We start from the raw sequence: 5,823 nt of genomic DNA, 5'->3' as shown, positions 1-5,823 counted from the left end.
AATGAGAGGATAAAAAATCATAGACACCAAGACCTAAGTATGAATTAAAAGACTCTCCAACTTGTGAATACTATTGGTTTAAAAAGAAATGAAGGGCTTGGAAGGTGGCTTAGTGGTAGAGCGCTTGCCTTATATGCATGAAGCCCTGGGTTCGATTCCTTAGCACCACACAAGCAAAAAGAAAAAAGCTGGAAATGACGCTGTGGCTAAAGTGGTAGAGTGCTAGCCTTGAGCTAAAGAGCTGAGGGATAGTGCCCAGAGTTCAGGCCCCACTACCGGACCCCTCCCCTCCCAAAATAAAGACATCAATACTACCAAATTTTTTCAAAATTTCTTATGATACTGAAGACTAATGAAAATAACTCATGTTCATGGGAGTAGAACACAAAACACAAGATTAATCCTAATCATATTAAAAGACCTTTATTTATACTACAAATTCACTCATAACTACAAAGATTCTAAAAATAACTGAAGCACAGTGACACAAAAATAATTTAACTGCATCATGTACATTCAAAGGACTGTGCTAATAGAAAACAAAATTATACTTATAATTAGGTTACCCAATTCACTTACATTCTTTTATTCTATTTCTTTTAGTTTCATAAAAACTGGCTTTACATAAAATGATGCATAAAAAGCCAATATAGCCACTTACATTTTCAGATCTTAACAATATTTATTTCACAAATGTCTTTAGCTGTATAGTCAAAGAACTAAAATATTACTAAAACATTTATATGTTTTTATGAAATTGCAAAACTCTCTCTGGGGGGGCTGGGAAGGTGGCTCAGTGGTAGAGTGCTTGCCTTGTATGCATGAGGCCCTGGGTTCGATTCCTCAGCACCACATAAGCAGAAAAAGCTGGAAGTGGCACTGTGGCTCTAGTGGTAGAGTGCTCGCCTTGAGCTAAAGAGCTGAGGGACAGTGCCCAGGCCGAGTTCAGGCCCCATAACTGGCAAAAAAAAACAAAAACAAAAAAAACAAAAAAACAAAAAAAAAAAACCTCTCTCTGGGGTGTTATTTATATTGGAAAAGATATTAGAAAAGCCTTATTTGTTAAAGTTGTGATAGTTACTCCCACAAAAGAACTATTAATGAAGAAAGCTTTGTATGTACAAAACAACTTCAAATGCATCCACAATCTGGAGATAACACATGTTTTTGTTTTTTTAAAAATATATATCTAACAAGTATAGATACAATACTGATTTTCAGTCATTATGATGGGATATTCAAACCTTAAAAATACGGGGTTTATTATCTTGGTGTGAATAGATAAGGTCTTACAAAGAAAGTTATTTTCAACTGAAATCCGGAAAGAGTTTATCCACCTTGAGTTTCACAGAAATACCCTGAGAGTAATACCTATTTGGTCAAGTCGGTCAAAATCACTCCATGAATATTTCTTAAAAATATAACCAATTTAAGAAGTCAAATACACATTTTGTACAGTCATCTTACAGAATAACTTACTACCTAATTATATGTGTATATTTTTACCTAACATATATTAAGAAATAAAAATGATCTCTTTTATCTAACTTATGTTGTAAATGCTTTGATTATGATGATTTTATTACTTAACAAATAAAATTTACTGAAATGACAGGACAGAACACTTATAAATAAAAAACATTGCAACACAGCTCTTTGCAGCCTCACCCTGTTCATATTGGCAAGCAATATTGCAAGAGCAAACTCACACACATAAACACACATGTGTGTGCACGAACACACACATATACACACATGCTAAATTCAGGGTTTATTGTACAAAAAAGTTCAAATAAAATATTAGTGATTTGGACAAATGATAATTTGCCTTATTACAAAATAATACATAATCCAGTCACCATGGTAGTAACATTTTATCTGCCCCGCCACCTGTGACCACTTAATTTATTTTAGGTAATTATTAAACTAATTCATTCCTTCATTAGTTAAATACTAATACTAGAGCTTGAACTCAGGGCCTAGCTCTGTCCTAGAATTTGTTTTTTTTATTTGTTTTAGTTTTCTCAAGGCTATCATTTTATTGCTTGTACCATTTCTAGCTTTTGCTGGTTACTTTCAAACCAGAATCTAATGGACTTTTTTTCTTGGTCTGGTTTCAAACCACAATAATCAGATTTCGTCTTTCTGATTAGCTTGGAATAAAGACATGAGCCACCAATGTGGCTCCTACTTTTTCCTATACTTATATATTGCACATACTTAGCAATTTAATATTGAGAGTATAGAAGCAAGTTGTATAGTGATTATATTGTTCTGTCAGAAATTCAAGTTAGTAATGTAAATTTCTTCTTAAGACCATACACAAAAAATACATACGAAGAAATCTGATGATGTGTGTGTATGTGTGTATATGTGTGTGTATGTATGTGTGTGTGTGTGTGTGTGTGTGTACTGTTGCAATATGTTTCACATATAAGTACTGTGCAGGGGTGTCCAGACATTCACAGTAATTGCGTGAATATCTGCCTTGAGCTACCAATTCATGGACAATGTCTAAGTGTCCACTCTAGGCTTCCCGATGAAGAGGGGTATACTCATCCTCATCCTCAGTATTCATATGACTGGCCTTTTTTGAAAGTAGTCTCTGCACTATATAGTAAGTTGCAAGTAAAGCACTCTACCACTGAGCCAGCAACCCAGTCCAAGGATTAAGATTCTTATTTATAATTTGGTCAAAGCTATGTCTCTTTATGTAGGCTACTAAAATGTATTTACTAATTTCAATAAATACATAAATTCTATTTCAATCTCTTTTAACAAATAAAAAATAAAATTCTTTACTTTGTAAATGGATCAGAAGCATGGATTTTTTGGCCAGCTAGGTCATTGAACATCTGTATCTCTCTTCCTCTCTCTCGTTCATGATTCTCATAGACAATAAGTTGATCCATAATTATCCTAATTTATTTTGCTTTTATATTTTTGGTTGCATCATTTCACTTTCTGCTCTGCCATTTTCCAAATCAGCACCACATAAACAGAACCGCAGAAGTGGTTCTGTGGCTCAAGTGGTAGAGCACTTGCCTTGATTTGAAGAGCTCAAGGACGGTGCCCAAGCCCAGAGTTCAGGCCCCACACCTAATTTTTTTAATAAAGAATCTAAATCCTTGATGATTCTATTAACAATTCTGACAAATCAGTTGAATCACACTTTTCTTGCACAATGAAAGAAGAGATCCAGGCTAGGAAAGCAGCTAGAAAAGACAGGCAGATTGTATCTGTGACAAAACTTTGTGGAAAATGGTATCAAAGATTACTTACTGGTGATCCATTTGCATTGAAAGTATGATGCTGAACTATTGTTTGCTGATTCTGACCTATTGCTTTGATCATTATATTATCCAAGAAGAAAAACTGAAATTTAATTGATATCAAAGGACTACTAATACATGTGGACTCCTCATTAAGCATCTTCAATCATCAAAATCAACTGAAGAAAATAGATAGGCCTATTTTTTAGATGAAAACAAGTGTCTTTAAAAAAAAACAAGAATTTAGGTAGTCATACAAAGGACTTCTATTTTACTACTGCACTATACATTTTTTTCTAAGGTTGGTTACCAGTAAATAATGGATCTATTAGAAAGCACTTAAAGCTCATATATTGAATAGTAAGTTCTCTTACACTATATCTTGGTATTTTCCAAATCATTTACATAGAAGGCATTGTTTCCTATTTTCTCCTTTCTAGAATAAGCTGCCTATGAAGACAGCACTGGTCCTCATTTTCAGTCTGTGCATTTGAATACGGAGGAAAATCTTTCCTCTGCTCTCTATCAATTCACTACTCTCCAGTTAGAATAATTTAAAATAGTAAAAATGGAAAAAGAGAAAATAAATCATGGTGGATTAACATATGCAGAAAATTCACCAGATTTTTCTGACCAGTACAACCAACCTGAACTATTGGGGACATACATGGACACTTTATTTCCACTGGTACTCAAAGTCTCTGGTTAGGCAATTCTGATGAAGACAAGGAACAAGATGAAAACGTGAGAAAGGTATCAATTGCAAGAAAATAATGGAGAAGAATCCATGCAAATTTCTTCTTTGGGATGTCGAAATGAATCGGCTTACTACAGTACCGAGACTATTTTTCAAAAAGGCCACTCATATGAACACTAGAGATGAGGTAAGTATACCCCTCTTCATCAGGAATCCTAAAGTGGACATTTAGACATTGTCCATGAGTTGGTAGCTCAAGGCAGATATTCATGCTATAATTCTGAATGGCTTGGCAACCGTGCACAGTGCTTATATGTGGAATAATACCAGAATGGATTCTTTCTTACTTCATCATGATGCAGATACCAATCTCCAAACTAAAGTCCTCTTGACCCCCTTGAATCTTGTTGCTGGGAATTGAAATAGCAAAGATATGCTGTACCTCCTTCTGTTGAATCATGATATCAAACCGGATCTGAAAAACAACTTGGAAGAAACCTCATCTGATATTGCCAAAAGGATAAGTATGTATCACTACTTTTGAAGTAGTGGAAGGCTGTACAAATTGTACTCCTATGTAGTAATGGTTTGGTTAAGTTTCTTAAATTTCAAAAGTGCCAGTCCATCCTTTCTGTCCCTACAAAATATTTTCATAATACAAAACAACAGTAATATCTTAATTTAAAAATTTATGGATTCCATGGTATTCTTCCACGTGAATTGCATGACTTTGGTCTCAAAATGTATTTAAGAGTTGTTTGTATGCATCTATAATGATTTCTGCAGAGTTTGGAATATTTTTAATTTTATTTTTTCTGTTGAAATGAATAGTATAGAAATTAAAGATAATCCTGGTGATTGTCTGAAAAAAGTATCTATGTTTCTATAAAGTTCATAATCTATTTCATTGTCTTCTAGATATAATACTTTGCAGTCTATATTGTTTTATAATATAAAGGTTCATTAATAAATGTGTCCTTTCAGATTACATTCTATATAGAAAAAGTTTAAGATTCCTTTTTTCCCGAGGTCCTTATATTATTTTATTTCTTTGGGATAAAAAGATAATGTTATCTAATTTCAAGTTTTTTAAAGGTTATTCTATGTAAGGGCCGTTCGAAGGTGAAGATTTAATACACTGATGTCAAACTAACCTGTAATTCTATGAATTACAGGTTTTGTTACACTTGATTTTTGTAATCAACTTTTTAATAACTGTTTTTCATTTCTTGCATTTGAAGAATGAAAAATATGGAATACTTCACACATTTTCATATCATCCTTGTGCAAGTGCCATGTTAATCTCTGTATTGTTGTAATTTGGGTAGACCGACTGCTGAAGCATGGAGTATCCTCTTAGTTTAAGTAGTTAATGATGCAATCTTTATACAGGCATATATCCTTGGTTGCCTATTTGTAACAAGGAACCTTTATTGTTCCTAAATATGCTATTGATCTTATTTCTATAAATTTCTGTATATAGTGGGAAAAACTTATATTGTTTGGTCGATTGCTCACATTTGCAATTTTTTGTCAATGACTATTTTGTCGTTTTCATTTGAAATTTGATCATATTTTGAAGCCTTTATAGCTAAGTCCAAAGGTGATGGCTTTTCAAGTACTTATCAACGGAGTTAGCGTTGTGGAGCTAATGGATTCAAAGTAAGCCTTGCATAAGAGCTACTTCTAAACTTCTGCAGCTTAAAATTTCCTAAATGAGGTCTCAGTGGTACAAATGTGTTCCTTACCCTTCACCCTTCTTCCATGTAGGAACAGACCAACCAGAATATCTTACCCTGACAGCATAGTTTTCTTACTGGAACAAAATTAATCTTAGTTACAAGGGTTCATAGA

The 5,823-nt window shown here is 33.6% G+C and overlaps 1 non-coding gene across 1 annotated transcript; it reads right to left on the bottom strand.

Moving 5' to 3' along the window:
• Positions 1–5,214: 5,214 nt before the first annotated feature.
• On the bottom strand, positions 5,215–5,316 carry LOC138827227 (U6 spliceosomal RNA). The gene has a single exon (XR_011372020.1). It is a non-coding gene; the product is annotated as a U6 spliceosomal RNA (small nuclear RNA).
• Positions 5,317–5,823: the final 507 nt, after the last annotated feature.

This window comes from Dipodomys merriami, unplaced genomic scaffold (assembly GCF_024711535.1).
Source record: "Dipodomys merriami isolate MVZ:Mamm:240054 unplaced genomic scaffold, mDipMer1.0.p SCAF_1519, whole genome shotgun sequence".
Lineage (NCBI taxonomy): Eukaryota > Metazoa > Chordata > Mammalia > Rodentia > Heteromyidae > Dipodomys > Dipodomys merriami.
Note: the sequence above shows the minus strand (reverse complement) of the source record. Positions and strands in the feature narration are given on the sequence as shown.